The following is a 21,589-nucleotide window of genomic DNA, read 5'->3' on the forward strand; positions in this document are numbered from 1 at the left end:
AGATAGCAATACAACAATAGTAAAAGACTTCAATACCCCACTTTCAACAATGAATAGATCATCCAGACAGAAAATCAGTAAGAAAACATTGATCTTAAGCTTCATATTAGACCAATGGACCTAATAGACAAATATAAAACTTTCCTTCTCAGTTGCACATGGAACAGTCTCCAGGGTAGATCATATGTCAGGCCACAAAACAAATCTTAATAAATTTAAGAACATTGAAATCATATCAAGCATCTTTTTCGACCACAGTGGTATGAAACTAGAAATCAATTACAAGAAGAAAACTGGAAAATTCACAAATATGTGGAGATTAAACAACATGCCTCTGAACAACCAATAGGGCAAAGAAGAAATCAAAAGGGAAATTAAAAAATACCATGAGACAAATGAAAACAGAACATACCAAATTTATGGGATGTAGTAAAAGCAGTTCTAAGAGGGAAGTTTATAGTGATAAACGCCTGCATTAAGAAAAAAGATAGGTCTCAAACTAACAACCTAACCTTACACCACAAGGAACTAGAAATAGAAGAACAAACTGAGCCCGAAGTCAGTAGAAGGAAGAAAATAAAAAGATCAGGGTGGAAATAAATAAAATAGAGACTAAAAAGACATTAGAAAAGGTCAATAAAACTAGGAGCTAGGGGCTTCCCTGGTGGCACAGTGGTTGAGAATCTGCCTGCCAATGCAGGGGACACGGGTTCGAGCCCTGGTCTGGGAAGATCCCACATGCCGCGGAGCAGCTAAGCCCGTGCACCACAACTACTGAGCCTGCGTGTCTGGAGCCTGTGCTCCGCAACAAGAGAGGCTGCAATAGTGAGAGGCGCGCGCATGTCAATGAAGAGTGGCCCCCGCTTGCCTCAACTAGAGAAAGCCCTCGCACAGAAACGAAGACCCAACACAGCCAAAAATTAAATAAATAAATAATAAAATTTAAACTAGGAGCTAGTTTTTAAAGAGCTAAACAAAATTGACAAACCTCTAGCTAGACTGGTGAATTCTACCAAACATTTAAAGAATAATAATACCAATCCTCCTCAAACTGTTCCAAAAATAGAGAAGAAGGGAACACTTCCAAACTCATTTTATGAAGCCAGCATTACCCTGATACCAAAGGCAGACAAGGACACTACAAGAAAAGAAATTGCATGCCAATATCCCTGATGAATACAGATGCAAAAATCCTCAACAAAATATTAGCACGCTGAATTCAACAGTATATTAAAAGGATCATATACCACAATCAAGTGGGATTTATTCCTGGGATGCAAGGATGGTTCAATATATGCAAATCAATAAAGATGATATAGCACATTAACAAAAGGAAGGATAAAAGTCATATGATCATCTCAAAAGATACAGAAAAACCACCTGACAAAATTCAACATCCATTTATGATAAAAACTCTCAATAAAGTGGGAATAGAGGGAACGTACATCAACATAATAAAGCCCATTTTTGACAAACCTACAGCTAACATCATACCCAATGGTGAAACCCTGAAAGCTTTTCCTTTAACATCAGGAACCAGACAAGGATGCCCACTCTCACCACTTTTATTCAACGTAGTACCGGAAGTTCTAGCCAGAGTAATCAGATGAGAAAAAGAAATAAAAGTCATCTAAATCAGAAAGGAAGAAGTAGAATTGTCTCTTTTTGCAGACGACATGATATTATATATAGAAAATCTTAAAGACTCCACCAAAAAACTGTTAGAACTAATGAATGAATTCAGTAAAGTTGCAGATACAAAATCAATATACAAAAATTATTGTGTTTTGAAACACTAACAACCAACTATTGGAAAGAGAAATTAAGAAGAATCCCATTTACAATAGCATCAAAAAGAATAAAATACTTAGGAATAAATTTAACCAAGGAGGTGAAATACCTGTACAGTGAAGACTATAAGATAGTGATGAAAGAAATTGAAGACGACACAAATGAAAAATGTTCTGTGCTCATGGATTGGAACAATTAATATTGTTAAAATGTCCATACTACCTGAAGCAATCTACAGATTCAGTGCAATCTCTATCAAAATCTAATGGCATTTTTCACAGAAATAGAAAAAACAATCCTAACATGCAGTGAAATAAGCCAGACAGAGAAAGACAAATACTACACAGTATCACTTACGTGTGGAATCTACCAAAAAAAAAAAAAGTTGACCACAAAGAAACAAGAGAGTAGAATGGTGGTTGCCAGGGGCTGGTGGTGGGGGAAATAGGGAAAATCTGGTTAAAATGCACAAACTTTCAGTTATAAAATGAATATGGTCTGAGGATCTAATGTATAACATAATGATTATGGTTAATAATACTGTATTCTGTTATTGAAATTTGCTGAGAGAGTAGAACCTAAGTGTTCTCACACACACACAAAAAAGAAGCGTAAATATGTGAGGTGATGGATGCATTATTTATCTTGATAGTGGGAATCCTTTCACGATGTATACATGTATCAAATCATCATGTACAAAACCGAAATAGAGTTGCAGATGTAGAAAGTAAACTTACGGTTACCGGAGGGTAAGGGGGAGATAAGTTGGAAGATTGAGTTTGACATACACACTACTATATATAAAATAGATAACTAATAAGGACCTACTGTATAGCACAGGGAACTCTACTCAGTACTCTGTAATGGCCTAAAAGGGAAAAGAATCTGAAAAAGAGTGGATATATGTATTTGTATTACAGATTCACTCTGCTGTACACCTGAAACTAACACAACACTGTAAATCAATTGTACCCCAATAAAAATTTTAAAAAATCATCATGTATACTTTAAATATATTAAAATTTTTTTCAGTTATTATACCTCGATAAAGCTGAAAAAAATATACACTTTACAGTGTTTTGAGATCATGCTTTGTGGAAGTACATCCTATTATCATATACATTCTTATTCTGGTGAAACAGATGATTCAGGATGATGAAGGATAGTGCTTTGAAAGTTATGTTTCACCCACACAGATGAAAGTTTCCATTTCACCCACACAGACAGGAAAGCCTCCCTGGGAGAGAGCTTCGAGATAAGAGGATATAACTTAATGGTTAAAACTGTGAGGGCATTGAAGTGGACATTCAATCTCTGAGTAGCCAGAAGGAGCCCAGAGTGGCTGAGTTCTTGTGTGGCAAGTACAAGAATGACCTGTACTTATCTGTGCGTTCATAAAAGGCAGCTGTTTTATGAGCGGTACATACAAGTTAAAATGTGAAATAAATGTGAAATAAGAATAGAAATAATACCAAGAAATAAACCTTTTAAACTAAAAAAGAAATTAAAGAGTAAGTAAATGTGAGCATCCATTTACTGAATGTATCCATTTCTCTAAATATAGCTGACTGTTTCTGTCATGATAGACTATATTATGCTGCTATTAAAAAAAACACACACGACCCCTCAAATCTCTTGCTTAACACAGCTAAAGTTTATTTCTCACCCACATATAATCCATTACGGGTCCAAGGGACTCTCCAGGGTAGCTCATTCCATGCGTAGGCTCAGCATTCCAGACTGCTTCTCATCTTATGGAATCTTCTTATCAGCATATGCTTCCAAGGAAAGATAAAGCGGAGGATCTCGCATTAGCGATCAAATGATCTGGCTCAGAAATAACACTCATTACTTCTGGTCACAGTCCGTTGACCAGACCTAGCCATGAGGTCCTACGCAAAAGCAAGAGAAGGGGGTATTATCCTCCTGTGTGTCTAGAGAAGAGACCCAGACGTGGAAGAACAATAGAAGTTTCTACCATATTACCAAGCCACATAGTTAGGGTCATCCTAAATTTCTCTTTCACTTGCTACATATAATCAGTCACTTAGCCCAGCGTCACTGTTGCTCATTCCCTCTAAATATCTCCTCCAGCCATCTCTCTATTTCATCCCCATTACCACTGTCTTCATTTTGATCCTTATTATGTTTCACCCACATCACAACAATAATTTCTTAACAAGTGTACCTGCCTCCCATCTAGTTTTCTTTCCACTCACCCTCTACCTGCCTCCAGGGAGATGCAGAGTGTCTGAGTGGCTCCCGTCTCCTTCATTATAAACTCTCTTCCCTGACTGTGACCTTTCAGGAGCTGACTGGTGAAGGCCTTACCTGCCCGGCTTCATTTCTCATCACTTTCCCACATGCTCCAGCCAGACCCAATCCCTAGAAGATCTTGCAAGAAGCCACGAGTGCTCCCTGACCTCTTTGCAACTGCTGTTCACTGTATTAGGGATGCCAGTCCCCTGTGACTTTGCTTGACACTCACCCTTCCTGCTCAGCTTGAGCATCATCTCCAGGTGTCTCCAACTACTCCCCCTCGTCCCCAGCAACCTCCTCAGGAGGCTCTGACCCCTACTTCCACTGTGCTCTGTGCTTCCCTGTATCCCAGCCTGTTCCCACTGCTGGTCCACTTGTGTGGAACACGCAGGTCTCCCGGTCGGACCAGCTCAGTGGCTGCATCATTGATCGCACTGTCCCCGTACTGAGAGTGCTCGCTACATGGGAATACTCGTTAAGGTTTGCTGTATGAGGTGAATGAATAGTGTTGTAAATTCCTAAAAGAATGATTCAGGTGCCCAGTCTTAATCCGTTATCTTTTTTAAAAATGTCATACGATATTGTATCAAAACCTGTTGTTATACTCTAGGATAATAGCTGTCCTAGCTCTGCATTTAAGCATGAGGCTCATGTCTTCTTCCATGGCAGACTGGAAAAACCATATGTTTATTCAGCAGTAAAATATAGTTTGGGATTTAAATAAACGATGGATCAATGGCTGGTCTTGTGCTATAAGGAATGAAGCATGAAGAATAAGAAAAGGCTTACTGGAGGGACCAGGGAAATTAGAAACAGACTAATAAAATGCAGGACATGAGGGGAAGTGGAAAGGCAGTGAGTGGGAGAGAAAATGTCCATGGTCAGTAGAAAAATTAGTGTAGGGGCTTCCCGTCACGTGCACTTCAGGATTGTAGTTCTACCATCCCGGCCCCCCGCCCCCAAATGCTCTCCCATGTCTTAGGTTGCAAGTAACCAAACTGTTTGAAACCAGATTAGAAGTAGAGTGGCTCCAGCCTTGTTGTCAGGAGAATTGTTTGATCCGTTCAGTGGAGTCCACTTGTCTTCAGGCACCGTCTCGGGGCCGGCAGCTTGTGTTACTCAGACCCTCAGAGGGCGCCAAGCAGCACCTGCTGCCCTAGTTCAAAACATTCACAGAGACCTCTTTGGCACAAGGGAATGCTTTCATCTTTCTAAGTAAACAGCACATACAACTAGAGGTTTCTTTTTTTTTTGAGGTTTCATTTTTTAAATGTACTTTATATCCCTCATTTTAGGCAGCTCAAGCTGGCTCTTGGGCCAGAGCAGATGTTAAGTCTCTGACTTATAATCCTCGAAACAGCAGTTGTTCCTAAATGTCCCTTTTTGCTTCTTTGTGTCTCATATGGTGACCTGTAGGTCAACCAGTCCTCTCCCATGACTTTTGATGTGTAAAGGCTTGCGTTTCAAATGGGTTTGGTTTTCTTAACTTCACACCGGGTTTATGGAAGGAGGTTAAATGGGATATCAGGGGTTCCCAGGGGAGGTTTCAACAGATGGAAGTTAATTGTCTCTTGAGAAGAGAGGAAACTATTGAGCTTTCATCCCACAGTCAGCTGCCCCTGTTCTGCCTGTTAGCAGAGAGCAAGCGTCCACTCCCAGCCACTGTGCCTCACCTTCCACTCTGCCTCCACTCAGAACCTACAGGCCAACTTAGTTCAGTCCAAATTCAGAAATTAAACAAGTATTCCTTTCTTCCTGTGTACAGGAGGAACCATTTGCTTTCTCTCTTTCAAAATTGCCCAGGTCTTGTGGAGGGTTGTTAAGTCCACAGAGACATTAATCGACTCAAATCCCATTTCCATGTAAAACCAGCAGACCCTAGTGTTGGAATATTTAAGTCCCTCTGTCTTTTAGGCTATGACACCCCAAATTTTATACTGCAGTTTCTTCACCTTTCCCCATCTATTTTTGTGGAGTATTTTCTCCCAAAATGTTTTTCCATCCTGGTGAGCTTAAGCATGAGGGAGAAATTCGAATATATCTGCCATCCAGGAAGTTCCAAAGCTGGCCTGGGTCCTTGGGATATATTTTTTAGAACTTTAAAAGAAAAAGCAAACACTTAATTTAGCATTTAACTAAATGCCTGATACCACTGAAAGCCCTTTATGGATGTTAACTTATTTAATGTTCATTAAACTTTATTAGCAGGTACTAATATTATCTTCACTTTATAGATAAGGAAACTGAGGCAAAGAGAGATTACAGGACAGCCAGCGAGGGATGGGGCCAGGACTCGGACGTGGGCAGTCTGCCTCTAAAGTCCATGTTAACTACCATGCTCTACAGCCTCTCAAGCAACTTACCTTCCCAGTCAGTATTCTAGATCAGAGAATGTAGACTGGCCCCCAGATGTACTTTACATGGCTCATCCACAGTCCGAAATTTCAGAAAATTTACACAGAAATCTGGATTTTCTGACTTCTTTTGAAAACAGGGACACCGGGAATCATTCTGTTTACATTCCCAGCTCGTGCCGAAGCTGAGAACAGTCAGCTGCGTGGACAAGGCTCGCACGCTCCAGCTTGCCGCAGTCCTCGTCACAGTGGGGAGACCACAGTGTCCACTGAAATTTCCTGTCTGACCCCTCCAAGCTTGTGAGCTTGTGACCGCTAGTCTAGCTGCTGCGTGTATGGGCACTTTCAGTACAGCAAGGGCCAGGTTTAAAATGCATTGCTCGATCTTCTAGACATTTAATTTCCTCACTTTTCTCAGTAATTGGGTTTCTGGTGAGTTATGTCTAGTGGTTGATCTTGTCCTAAAGATAAAAGTTGAAAGGGAGTGAATCACTCCCTCTGGCCTGGGTTCCCAAACCCCTACCATTCTGGAAAAGGTTCTAGCCAAGTGGCTGATGGTGTGGGTTGGTTCCCCCATGGTGAGCTGGATTATAGGATATGTCAAACTTGTGTCTAGTAATGAAAAGCAAGGTTCCAAGGCCAATATGAGCCCTAGGTCTGGAGGCTCTGCACATTTTTGCACTTCTCTCTCATCATTTACTTACAGAAAATATCTATCAGAAAGCAATGTGCTCTATGTTAGGTTCATTTACACAGCAGGTTAGCTGGTGTGTCCTGGCTATGTGCGTGGACAGCCATCTCTCTGTATCTTGGAAGTGCCTTGACTCAGGGTTCATCTGGGTTATGTTCCATGGAAGAAGTGTTTCGGGGTATTAGCCCAGAGGAGACAGGACCCTGGCTATAAGGAGAGGCTTCCTCTACAGGGCCGGTGGCTGATGCCAGGGCCTGTGACACTCCTTTGGCTCTTTCAAAGTCTAGGGCCCTTTTAGTGACAAGCACCCCAAGGGGCAGTACCAGGTCTCTCTGAGTGACATCCGAGCTGGATTGTGTACGTGCTTGGTCCGGAGGCCTCTTCAGTCGTGACGAGGCTACTTCCGCAACCAGATGTGGAAAGTACTTTGAATTAATATCATCCGAAAAGAAACCTTCTACATTTTTATTAGCTTTATTGAATTTGGAAGAGCTTCCTGAATCGTGTGAGCACTTGGGGGGCCACAAGAAAGGGTGTCTGTCGCTAATGTGAACGTACCACGTTGCCTTGCTCAGAGCCCTTTCAAATTCCTTGTCTGTCACAGTGGCAAAGATGAAAGCTGGTACTAGCTTGTCTCTGTTCGCTTATAATTCTATCCAAGACAGGTTTATGAAATAGATGATTCTTTCCATCATAGTGGCTAGTGGTACGTTTTAGAAAGGTTAGGATGCAGGAGACTTCCGTTCCTGTGCTAGTGCAGCCAGGCAAGTTACTACCATCACCCAGCTGTATTAAGTGAATTTTACCTTGTTGCGTTTTCTGGTTTCCTATCTGGAAAATGGGCAGAGAAATAAAGACCTTCTACAGAGTGACATTATGAATAATTGACAAAAATAATTATTACAGGTCATTTTACAAATCAACAGCTCTGTATTCATGCTAAGTGTCAACATATAATTTTTATCTTATTAAGAAAACAAGGGGGGTCACAAATTCTCAGCACACTTTGAATCAGATACCAAATTCTATTCATTTATCTTAAAATTTTTAGAAGCAATAATGTAGAACATTTTTTTAAGCTGGATTTTATCTTTCTCTTTTGTTACTATCTGATTTATGTACAAATTCTAAGTTAATGTCATAGATTTTATTACTTTAAAACAGAAAGTAGAGAAGGGATTCAGTTAAAGAAACTTTTAACTTTCAAGAGCAAAGAGCAACTGAACATTAAAAATCTTAGGACTATTTCAGTGCAACTCTTTAGGTAAAATATACAGCCTCTGGGAAACATGACCTCTTCTTTTCTAAAGATAATTTCCCCAAACTTAGGATAAAACACTTTTAGGGCTGGAAAGCACCTTGAACTTGGAATTTCTAAGAGGTCCAACAGCATTCTTGTATCAGTCTGGGAGTTAATAGTTCAGCAGACCTAAAACATGTTCAAGAAGTCTTGAATCCCCAAACAATACTTTTTTCCAGTTTTCTCTTGCTCCTTTACCTCTGAATTATTTCATGGTATCTAAACCACTCCATTTTCCACCCGCACCTTCAACTTGTTTCCCTAATTTGGTTCTTGTAGCCCCCGGTGCTCCACGGAAACCCCAAGATGCAGTGAGAAAGGAAAAGTTAACTAAGGTTCTCTTACGACTTATTAACCAGAATAGCTCCATTTGGGGCTGTTTTTCTTACGATGCTTTCCTGAAATAAGGGCTCCAGGGCTTTAAAATGTTTGCAAACTCCTGCTCTCCCCCATCAGAGCCACGTGCTTGTCTTGCTTAAGTTAGTCTCCCAACTTCCAAAGTCTCTTTATGTCAACTTTGGATCATTTCCCTTCTTACTTGAGACGTTGCCTTTCTCAGACTTTTGTAATGCTTGTTCCTCATTTCCCTTTTGCACCATAGATAGTTCTTTACCATTTCCCATCCTTGTGACAGACCTGAACATGTCCCGGCATCCTCTTTTCACATAGGATCATTATTTCCCATGAGCTTAAATGCCTGGAGTTAAACTCTCTTATCTCAAGGTCCCTAAGTTCAACCACATATCAGTACCTCACCCCATATTCTACTCTGATCTAAGTCTCTCTAAAATGGTTACGCAGAAAGCATTAACCTTCGGGTCGCTTGAGTCTCACGTGCACCCAGGAGCAGTGTCTGTTTTCTGTCTTCATTGCTGTACTATAAACTCCTTGAAGGTAGAAGACACATCTTATTTTTCCATCTCCACATTGAGCATTGGTCTTTAATATGGTAGGTGTATTAGTTAAGAATTCCATTGGCTTCAAATAACAATGGCTTGAATAAATTAGGGGCTTTCCTTTACTCACATAATTAGAGGTCTAGAGGGAAGCAGTCCAGAGCTGGCATGATGACCCATTATGTCATCATGGACCCAGGTACCTTTGTCTATTCAAGAATCCCTAGCATCTGCTTGTCACCTGTGGTCCCCAGATAGCTGAAGCTCCTCCAGCATCGGGTCCACATTCCAGGAAAGAAAAAAGGGAGGGAGAATGGGCAATTTGTCATAGACAAACTTGTTGGTGGTTGACACCAGCAAAGCAACAATCAGCCAACCCTCTTTAATCACTTTCTCAGAAGTGCTATCCAGTGAGTCCACTTACATTTCATTCATGAAACTGTGTCATATGGACACCTATAGTGAAAGGAGTCTGAAAATGCAGTGTTCTTGAAATTGGGTATGTTTTTATTAATAAAATTGGGGTTCAGTTGGGAAAAAAGAAAGAGATAATGGATATTTGGTAGGCAGCCTAACATCTCTGCCAGGGTAAGTATGCAAAAATACTGCATATGGATGGAGTGGTAGGCTTCCCCCCACGAATGGACTGTATTGAGTCCCCGGAAGTGTGATTGTCCAACTGTAGTCCCCAGACCACCTACATCAGCATCACCTGGGAATTTGTTAGAATCGCAAATTCTCAGGCCTTACCCCAGACCTACTGAATCATAAGCAAATGGAGTCAGTAATCTGTTTTAACTACCCTACAGGGGATTCTGATGCATTCAAAAGTCTGAGGACCACTGGACCAGAGTGACCAAACATGGAATCCTAGCCTTTCGGGCTCTTCCTGTCCTGACATCACCAGTGTAGGCTGCATAGGCTAGTGGTCCAGTTAGGCACCAGAAAGTCTTTATAAAACAATTAAGCTCACCCAAATAGGGCCAGAACAATCCAGGGTCATGAAGTTGCTGGGTTCGGGAAGAAATTGAAGAAAAACCTGTGTGGAATAACCAGGAAGCGAAGGAAACTTAGCATGCCAACAGATGCCAAAGGCCTCTTCCATTCAGATGGCCATCTTCCTTCCTGTGCAGTTGAAGGGCTTCTATCCTGTGTGACAACAAAGCATTACTCTAGGATTTTGTAATTAAAAATTATTTGAAAGGTACAATTCTTTCTTTTTTTCTTTTTTTAATTGGGGTATAGTTGTTTTACAATGTTGTGTTAGTTTCTACTGTACAGCGAAGTGGCATCTATTTTATACATATTAGTGTATATATGTCAATCCCAATCTCCCAATTCATCCCACCTCCCACCCTCCGCTTTCCCCCCTTGGTGTCCATACATTTGTTCTCTACATCTGTGTCTCTGTTTCTGCCTTGCAAACCAGTTCATAAAATGTACAATTCTTAAGCTTCCATGGGGCCACTAAAAGGTAGCTTTTGGGGAGGGGGTTTTAGCCATCCTGTAATATCCATGTACATTTCCTCCAAATAACCCAAAACTAACTAATGCAATTATGTAAAAAGTGCTCACAGAGCACATGCAGCTCTAAGTTAGGCTTTGTGGCCCAGGCCTCCCCAAAGCCTGGTTCACAGGCAGATCCAATCCAAGGACTCTTTGTTACTGGTCTGCAACAAGCTAAATAACTTGAACTCGAATGTAAATCAAGTACAGTCATCCCGCAGTATTGCTAGGGGATTGGTTCCAGGACCTCCTGCAGATACCAAAATCCATGGATGCTCAAGTCTTTTGTATAAAATTGCCCAGTACAGTCAGCCCTCCTTATCCACTGGTTCCTCATCTGCAGATTCAGCCACCCACGGGTGGAAAAGGGCCAACTGTATGTTACTAAGCTCACTGTTTAGTTCAACTGACATTTTTTTCACACTAAGACTTTCTTAAAGAAAAAATCAGTGCAGGAGAGAAACAAATGGTTTGCAGACCTGCTCCTTTGTGAAGCACTGTTCTAATAGTCCCCTTCCAGCAAGACAGCCACCCTGGCCCTTTCTTCCTGGGAATTCTGGATCTGACACTTTAGGCATCCTTCTGTCCTTCATTTCTTTAACAAGCATTTAGTTGGTGCCCACAGTGTACGAAGTACTGTGCTGGATGCTTGGGAGACAGTGGCCAACAGGGCAGTCTGTGAGGATGTCAGCTGTCATCAAATGGTAGTATCAAATGAGCAAGTATATGTGGATGTACTTTATAAACCTAATTAGATTTCAGAATCAGATAGTGTTCTCTTTCCTCCATTAGCTGGAATAAAAGGTTCAAAGAGAACAAGAAGATAACACTGGCCAAATTAAAACTCACCACTCCCCAGCATCCCTGCCTTTAGCGGAACTTGCTTATTAGTTCTTTTCTCTCTCTATGGTAGATCTCATCTGAAAGAACATTGTTCTTGAGCTTAAGAAGAGGAAAAAGAATTTAGAGTTATGTTTTGGATGAGAAGCATACAATATTGACAATTCAGTTCACAGTCAACCTCCCTCCTGGATGTCTGAACATAAAGCCAATCTCAGTATGTATCATCGGAACTTAAGTGAAGGGGTAATGAAGCTCCAGGTCATGAAAATTGCTATTAACTTGGCCTCTGGGGGAGCACCAGTGAGAATATGCTTCTCCATCACATTGCTTGCGGTCTCTTAGCCTAGGGATTTAGGAAGCAGCAGAAAAAGGCCAGGATGCTTAGGAATGGAGACGAGCTGTCAGAGAGGATTGGAGGGATGGGAGAGAAGAATGCTGGGCCTAGCAACTTTAAAAGACATGCAAGCGGGGCTTCCCTGGTGGCGCAGTGGTTGAGAGTCCGCCTGCCGATGCAGGGGACACGGGTTCGTGCCCCAGTCCGGGAAGATCCCACATGCCGTGGAGCGGCTGGGCCCGTGAGCCATGGCCACTGAGCCTGTGCATCCGGAGCCTGTACTCCACAACGGGCGAGGCCACAACGGTGAGAGGCCCGTGTACCGCACACACACAAAAAAAGACATGCCAGCAACTATGGCAAATGTTAACATCTGTTAAATCCTAGGAGTTTATATTTTTATCTCTACTTGTCTTTACATTTTAATATTTTGTAACTTAACATTAAAAAAGTTAAACAATATCCCTAAAGCAGAATAGTGTCTTCAGATGATCAGTGTAACACAGAAGAGATATTGCAGTAGATAAAATATTCATGGCCTTAAAATTATGAAGGACACAGCTTAGGTATGTGTGTGTGTGTGTGTGTGTGTGTGTGTGTGTGTGTGTGTGCGCGTTCAGAAGCTTTAGCATGTATCAGCATCCCCTGTAGGGTGTTTTAAACACCGATTACTAACTTCTCCTTCTGATTCAGTAGGTCTGGGGTGAAGCCTGAAAATTTGCATTTCTAACAAGTTCTCAAAACAAATCCTGATGATGTCTTGTTGAGTAGACATTATGTGCTCTTCCCACAGTGATCTGGATTGCTTTGATTCATTTATTCAATAGATATTTAGTAACTACCTACTATGTGCCATGTATTAAGTTACATGCTGGAGATATGTAACTTACAACTCCTTATTGAGAAGCAATTGTTAAGTACAGTTTATATCAATATGTTTACACCAAAAGATGAGCATTTAGGCACTGAAGCAAGCTGTTGGATATTATAATAGCTAATCAGCAGGCTAGGGGAACTCCTTAGTGAGGGCTACGTATGAAAACTTTGCTTTTTTGTAGATGGTAATTAATAATGATTACGATAATTTTCCTTTGCTCTTCTTGTCTCCCCCCGCCAATCTTCTCCTATTCTTTTCTGTCTTTCTGCTCTTCCTTCCTTGGATAAACATGGTTGATTGACTAATTTGATAGCTATCTCAACCCCCGTCTTCCTTGCTGTGTGTAACCGTAGGTTCTGGAAAGCCAGATATTTGCTGTGCCAGATTCCCTGGCAGCCAGGGCTGGCCACGGGACCCAGTTACAGTCAATGAGACATAAGTGGAAGTATGCTGGGGGGGTCTTCTGGGAAAGGCTTTGCTTCTATACAAAGGGAACAGCAGTAAGAAGAAGATCACTGGTATAGTCTATTTCCCTGACTTTCTGCCTTGAAGGTGGACATGATGTATGGGGTTGCAACAGCCATCTTGTGACCATGAGGCAACCAAAATCAGGATGAAAAATCCAAAGGTGGCAGAGTAGAAATAGTGAAAGAGCCAGAGATGATGCTAAACATTCTACAACGCGCAGGACAGTCCCTACGACAAAGAAGTATCCGTCCCAAATGTCAAAAGTGAAAGATTGAGGAACCCTGTGATACAAGGGGCTGTGGGGAGCTGTTGGGAAGGCAACAAGTAGTTGCCCTCAGATCTGCCACAGATGGAACTACGTGTGTAGCACCTCCCTGTTGGTCTAGCCAGCTGCAGGCTACAGCACCCCGAGTGATGGAAACGGATCTCATTACATTGGCTGGCCAGCCCTTAGTCTACAACTGTATGTCAGACACCTGAGTGAGTCAGAAAGATTTGTGCAGACTAAAGTTAGGAGAAAACAAATGATGATTTTAAAATAAATTAGAATAGGCCTATTTAGATCCTCTGAGACTACAGTCTGATACATATATAGGACTAAAAATATGGTACTCTGTCACTCGAATCACTAGATTTCACTAGCTCTGAGTATAATAATGCCTTAATCACCATGTAAAGTTAATGCCTTTTAATATTTAAAATATATTAATAACCTTATGTTGGTATATTATTGGTATATATTTAAATTAATTTCATAATTTCTAGGAGTAGCTCTTTTTAGCATTATAATCAATGACTAGATTTTTTTGTATCCATCCATCTTGACATTTTGCAGTAAATAAGAAATGATGTCGTAAAATATATTTATGGTTTAAATAGTAGTTCAACAATTTTTAAGCTTCCTTTGCAAACTTTACTTAAATATGGTTTATATTATTGAATGATAGGCACACTTGTTTCTACAAAGGTCGCTAGATTTAAAAGAAATCAATGCCATGACCTGTAATTTCCTTTACAAATAGAATTTGTTCTGTTTGCTTATGGCCTCTGTTTGCAAGATCACAATTTCCCCTCAAATAACAATGAAAGAAGTGACATAGAAGACTTTGGCCAAATTTGCTGACAGTTTTGTTAAAAGTGATCGTGTACCTACTTTTATATATATCATAATGTATCAGCTTTGGATATAGCAAAAAGCATTAAACTGTAAAACATTTTCTGTTTTATAGGCTATAGTTTACAGGGCCTCCCAAGAAGTGCTTTTGCTTAAACATTCTTTAATCAGTTCATGAGGAGTTTGCCCTGGACTTCATTTTTAAAACAATGACCACTAATATATTCACTTAGATGTGCTCCTTTGCATTCACATACATTTTTTGCATTCACTTCTTTTTTTCTTAACCAGTGTCTAGAAGCCAGAACTATCATCTTTCCTTCAGCCCTATTATAGACCTAGGGTCTTCATAGGAATATTCCTTCAGTTTGAGGACGATCTTAAGCTGTGTTTTTCTGTTTAGTTGCCTATGGATGACAGATAATGATGTTTTACACATTTAAGAGCGCTCCAGTTCCCTATTTCATGGACATATTTCTAATTGGCTCCAAGCTCCTTGCTATTAATAGCCGTGGAAGATACACTGTACATCTACTTTAGTGCTGCCTGGGGTGACACAATTGGTTTTGTTATTTTACTGCCAATATGTACAGCTTATGTGACAGGGAGCCTGGAGCTAATTGACAAGATCCCTGCCCTCAGAGGCCGAATCCAAGCCAAGCTTCTCAGATGGTTTCCCTTCAGTGACCTCAGCCCTCCTCATCACCCAAACTACCTTTGGTTTGGTGCCACGACTGAATAAGGAAGGCAAGCCACCTCGTAGGTTCCACTTTATTCAAGACTCATTTGACTTTATCCAAGCCCACCCTGATGGACTGTGCAAGTCCTCAGGGGCAGCTCCTGAGTTCCTACATGTTTTGAGGTAGCAGTATAGAAGAAGGCTAGGGGATTTGTCTTGAATGAGTGTCTGCAGGGCAAACGTGTTTTATTTTATTTGAATTGTATTTTTTTCTTTTTGAGTCAGCTGTGTAGAGGCTGACAGATATTTGGTGGGGAGGGGAGTACAAAGCCCCCTGAGTCACCCTTTGGTGCAGACACTGGTCATTCCCCTCGTGGAAAGCCCCTTCCAGTGGCGTCACTGAGGGCTGATCTCTCTGCATGCCTCTTTTGAGTATAATAGCACCCAATATCTCTTATATTCCACCACTCAACCCCAGCTTCCCACTCAGCCAAGCTGCAGCTACGCAGGGCTTGTGACTGCTCCAGGAACTGGACACACAGCTTTCTCTTTTCTTCTGCTCCTTAGTTTTTGGTGTTCCCAAGGCCTAGACTCTCTCCCCTTCCCCAGCATCCATGACCTGTACCAAAACCCAGTGTAAACCCTACTTCTCACCCTCTTTTTTCCAGTTTTGTTGAAATATAATTGACATACATCTCTGTATAAGTTTAAGGTGTAAGCATAATGAGCTGACTTACATGTACTGTGAAATGAATACTGTAATAAGTTTATTTAGCATCCATCATCCCATATAGATACAATAGAAAACAGAAAAAGAAAATAATTCTTTTCCTGTGGTGAGAACTCTTACGATTTACTCTCAGCAACTTTCACATATGTCATACAGCAGTGTTACTCTAGTCATTATGTTGTACATTACGTCCCTAGTACTTATTTTCTTATAACTGGAAGTTTGCACATTTTGAACACCTTCCTCCAATTCCTCCCCGTAAGATGTCCCAATTCCACCGTAAGATGTTACAGAAAAACCCAGACAAACTTTCTGGCCAAGCCAATACCTTTTGACCATCTTTCTCCTATTCCCCCTCCCCTCACCCCCTGCCTCTGGTGACCACAAATCCGATCCCTTTTTCTGTGAGTTTGGATTTTTCTTTTCATTTTGTTTTCTTTTGTTTTTAGACTCCACATGTAAGTAAGATCACACTGTATCTGTCTCTCTATGTCTAATTTATTTCACTTAGCATAACGCCCTCACATTTCATCCATGTTGTTGCAAATGGTAGAATGTTCTCATTTTTATGGTTGAATAAAATTTCATTGTTTATATATACCACAGCTTCCTTATCCATTCACCCATCTATGGACACAGGTTGTTTCCATGTCTTGGCTATTGTAAATAATGCTGCTGTAAACATGGGGGTACAGATATCTTTCTGAGTTAATGTTTTAGTTTTCTTTGGATATATTTCCCAGAAGTGGAATTGCTGGATTATATGGTAGTTGTATTTTTAATTTTTTGAGGATCCTCATACTGTTCTCCATAGTGGCTGTATCAATTTACATTCCCACCAGCAGTGCATGTGGGTTCTCTTTCTCCACACCCTTGCTAGCATTTGTTGTCTCTTGTCTTTTTGTCGATGGCCATTCTAACAGGTGTGAGGTGATATCTCACTGTGTAAACCATACTTCTGAGAAATCATCTTGAAGCCTCTCCAGACAGAATTAATCACACCCTCTCTCATGTATGCTGACAGCACTTCCTCTGCACTACTGGTCGCCCCAGGTCTGGCATGGAATTCTTTTTTTTTTATTACTATTTTATTGGAGTCTAGTTGATTTACAATGTTGTGTTAGTTTCAGGTGAACAGCAAAGTGATTCAGTTATGCATATAATCCTTCTTTTCCAGATTCTTTTCTCATATAGGTAATCACAGAATATTGAGTAGCATTTCCTGTGCTATATAGTAGGTCCCTTTTGGTTATCTAACTTATATACAGTAGTGTGTGTATGTTAATCCCGAGCTCCTGATTTATCCCTTTCCCCCACCTTTCCCCTTTGGTAAACAGTTTGTTTTCCATTTCTGTAAGTCTGTTTCTGTTTTGTAAATCAGTTGTATCCTTTTTTAAAATTAGATTCTACATATGAGTGATATCATACGATATTTGTCTTTCTCTGATGGCGTGGAATTCTAGTTGTCCAACACAGTTTTCCTCAGCATTTGATTGTGAGCAGTTTGAAGGCAGGATCGTATCTGACTCACTTCTATATCACCAGTGCCCAGACAGTTTCTGACATTTGGGTGGGCTCAGTAAAGGCATGTTGCATTAATCTCTTGTTGTTACTATGGTGTCTATCTTTACCAGCATCAATGAGAAAGGAGGTGTTCCCCAAAGGAAGGGTGAACAGGTAGCTAAAACATAACCCTATGAATGCTGAACCATTTTCCGGATGAAAAAAATTTTATGTACATCCCTGCCTTAAGAAAAAGGTCTAACATAATGCTTTGCTTCATGACTAGGGATCTTCTTGTGAGCATTGGTTATCTCACTGAGCTCTAATATTATCAGTGTTCTGCATCCTATGAAAGTACCATGAAATAATGGTGTCAATCAATGCTCTTTAAATAAAACGTATATATTAACAAAACAAAGCATTGGTCCAGCCAGTGACCTTCCAGTGGAGCACCAAATGTTAGCCTGCCGGATTCTGATTTGAATGAATGAATACAGGTTGACTTGGCTTACAGAACATCTGGAATACACTGATCTTTCCTTAGATCATTTAGTGTGAACTTCTCCAAAAAGTTTCCTGTTTCTGAAAAATATTAATTTTCAGGAAGGAAACTTTTAAAATACTCAATGACTACTGAAGGGTATACGAACTTGAACTATATTACATATTTTCACCTCCTTTAGAGAACCAGGTGTTGCCACACCAAAATGGCTATACATTGCCTTTTATCCATCCAGTCATTCAATAAACACCCTGTGCTAGGCATTGTGCTAGGACCTAGGGACCTAAGAGCGAAAAATGTAGACCTAATTCTTGCCTTAAGGTCTTTATGTTTAGAGAGGAGAGACAGAGCAACAAACAGAATTGCAATAGTGAATGTCTTTCAATTTTGAGAACTTCACCAGCCCATAAGACATTGTCTGCCTCTGCCACGTCACTTGACATTACTACAGCTCTTCCATCACTGGTTTAAGAGACCATTGTAACCCAGACAAGAGCCAGTTGTATTGCTCTGGTGGTGCAGTTTGGGGTTTTGAAGAGGGTCTGCAGTGATCTCTCTGGACTTGGTTATTCTTGGTGCTTTTGTGGTAGGGTTGTGGAACTAGTTAAGGGGAATAAGATTTATATTTGTAATCTCAGAGGTTTGGAGGAGGATAGTGATGCCTATCAGTAATGGGAGGGGGCTGTCACCAGCGGCAGCTCCAGTGGCAGTGATTGTGTTCAAGTAGAGAAAGTGGGAAGTAATTGCTGCTGCCAAAAGCTGGAGCAATATTTCCTGCTTGGGGAGTTTCTAGAAGCACATTTTGTTTATACAACAAAATATGATTGAGTCACATGGATATCCAAATGTTAGTAAGTAATGGAATTAAATTGTTTGATTTACATCTGTTGGTCTTTGTCACATGTGTCTTACACTAATGTTTAGTTATTTATTTCTATTGTATGCAAAGAGCCATGCTAGATACTGAGGGGGCTCTGTTTTGTTCTCAGTGGGTTTATAGCTCAGGAATGACATCAAGCAAGGACATAGGGCATGCAGATTCAAGGTCACAGGGAGAATGCCAACTGTGAATGGAAGTAGGTCTTGGTTCCTAATGGGAAAATAAGAGTATTGTCGTGTTGAGATGTTTTAAAAGCTCATTTCTGTGGAGTGATGGGCAATGGAGAGTTTCCCCAGGTCTTGGTGCAGGACAAAGGGTCCCTTAACCCTATCGAAGCAGTGTCATTGATAATAGCAGGTGCTGGGGTTGAGAACAACTGTTAAAGGTCACACAAAGATCAAATTTATTATAGATTTTTGAGATCAGAGTATATTTGAAATGTAAAAATTCAGTTTAACTAATAATTATTTAGAATCTGCAGAAGTTCTCTGCAGGCTGTGAGGGGTTTCATTGTATATTCTTCTACATGAGACTAACTTTAATGTATACAGAGAAAAAAAAAAAAAGATTGGGCCAGACTAATTTTGCCTTTTCAATGGTTATTTAAAATTTAGAAGTAAGACATTGACTTATATTGTGGAATGAATAGAGGTTTTTACGGAGATCGTTCTTGTCATGTGAGCTAATCATGGACTGTTAGAATTGGAAATGCGTGATGATCTCTATCAGGGGTTTTCAAATGTTGTAAACAATATTTTATACCGATACCGATATATGTATCGGTATATCAGACAGACAAAAGTGGAGCTGGATATGGGGTCTGATCCCCATCGACTTGCTCTGTTAATGTCTCCAAGAGGTTCCCTGCGACACAGTTTGCAAACTGCTGCTCCAGGCCTGTCTCCACATTTTGCCAAGGAGGGTGCCAGGGCCCAGGAAGGGAAAGTGTATTCCCCTGTAGTACTGCTTGTCAGAAGCAGAAAGGGGTCTGGGTTCAGATATTTTGACTTATTTCATTGAGCTTTCTTCTGAAAACCTAACACAATTTGCATGTCTTTTCATTTGTGTTTCCAAATGTCCGTGTCCTTTGAAACTGGGTCACACTCTGATTAGTGATAGTAACTGAGGAAAAGAATGACTGTGGTGTTCTGGGCTGAGAGGCAAAGAGGTTAAATCCACTGTGTCATTTTTAATCTCCTTATTGTATTTGACTGTATTCATCTTTGCTCTTCAAATAGAAAAGAGAGCTTTGCATGAAGCCCAGCCCCGGTCCCTTCCCTACAGTGGGAAATGCAGTTGCACAGAAGATGGTAGATTTCCATGTGCATCTTCTGTGTGATCCCGGCAGCCAGTCAGTGCTTTTTATGAGCACTGGTGGGGGTCCTTTGTAGACTCCCAGGTGTTGCCACACTTTGGGTAGCAAGACCCTACACAATTCAGTCTTAGCACCACTTAGGTAATCTAGATCTGTCGTGTGTAATCTTTGTCATCAGGTGTGCTCAGCTGAGGAGACCAGGCGGCAGACAGCTAACTTTCCACTAGCTCTTCAAGCTCCCCTTTGTGTAGTACAGGTTTGTTTCTGGGGGGGTGTAGCTTCTCAGTCAGAAACCACATCTCTTCCACTCCCCCCGACCCCGCCACACACACACACACACACACACACACAGTTAGGGACAGCCACACAATCAGGCTTAGCTCATGAAGTGTGAACAGCAGTGATACACACCACTTCTACGCCTGGCCTATCTGACTCCCATGCAATGTTCCTCAGTGCTCTTTCCCTATCTGTTGGCTGGATATACAGAATTTAAGGACCTAGACCAAGGTTTCTTAAGTTCAGCACTGTTAGCATTTGGGGCTGAATAATTCTTGGTGGTGAGAGCCTAGCCTGTGCATTGAAGGATGTTTAGCTGCATACCTGGCCTCTACTCGCTTGATGTCAGTAGTACTTCCCTGCTTTGTAGCAACCAAAATTGTCTCCAGACATTACCAAATGAATGTCCCCTGGTTTGGGGGGAGAGGGCAGACAAAATGACCCCTGATTGAGAACCACTGCCTAGAGTGTTACAGAGCCACTGATGGAAGGAGCATGGGTCTCTGCATCACTGTGGAGTAGAAAGTCAACTGGGTATTACTGCACTGGATTATCAGCTGTGGAAAATGTGAGGTTTATTTGTTAAAACACATGGTGGTACCTAACCAAACACACTGCTTTGATCTGCTTTGCAAATTGGACTTCTGCATAAGATTCCTTTTAAAGAAGGTTTTCCCTCAAAAAGAATAAAATGAACAAAACCTTCAGAAACTTTGGACCCAATTCGGCCTCTTCCCTTTACAGATGAGGACCAGGTACAAAGATGTGAAGTGACTTGTCCAAGATCACCCAGCTAGTGAGCTGCAGAGGCAGGCCCAGGCCTCAGGCCTCCAGAGGCTTTGTCCAATGCCTTAACCAGAAGTCACCCACCTCTAACACTTTCCAGTCAAAACAGATGGAAGTGCGACTTCCCTGGTGGCACAGTGGTTAAGAATCCGCCTGCCAATGCAGGGGACACGGGTTCCAGCCCTGGCTGGGGAAGATCCCACATGCCGCGGAGCAGCTAAGCCCGTGTGCCACAGCTACTGAGCCTGCGCTCTAGAGCCCGTGAGCCACAACTACTGAAGCCCAAGTGCCTAGAGCCCTGTGCTCCACAACAAGAGAAGCCACCATGATGAGAAGCCCGCGCACCGCAACGAAGAGTAGCCCCCACTTGCCGCAACTAGAGAAAGCCCGCATGCAGCAACAAAGACCCAACACAGCCAAAAATAATTAATTAATTTTTTAAAAAACGAAGGGAAATGGTGAAACCAGCTACACTGAAAAGT

The 21,589-nt window shown here is 41.3% G+C and overlaps 1 protein-coding gene across 6 annotated transcripts in view; it reads left to right on the forward strand.

Moving 5' to 3' along the window:
• Positions 1-21,589, forward strand: part of NCALD (neurocalcin delta) — a 405,737-nt gene that overhangs the window by 271,411 nt on the left and 112,737 nt on the right. Inside the window, exon 2 of one of the 6 annotated variants that reach the window (XM_024756604.1) lies at positions 11,711-11,854. The exons of the other annotated variants lie outside the window; for them this stretch is intronic. The gene's annotated coding sequence lies outside the window, so the exon portion shown is untranslated. The remainder of the gene's footprint in view (positions 1-11,710; positions 11,855-21,589) is intronic. 6 annotated transcript variants of the gene reach the window in all.

This window comes from Neophocaena asiaeorientalis, unplaced genomic scaffold, assembly GCF_003031525.2.
Source record: "Neophocaena asiaeorientalis asiaeorientalis breed wild unplaced genomic scaffold, Neophocaena_asiaeorientalis_V1.1 scaffold29, whole genome shotgun sequence".
NCBI classification, from domain to species: domain Eukaryota; kingdom Metazoa; phylum Chordata; class Mammalia; order Artiodactyla; family Phocoenidae; genus Neophocaena; species Neophocaena asiaeorientalis.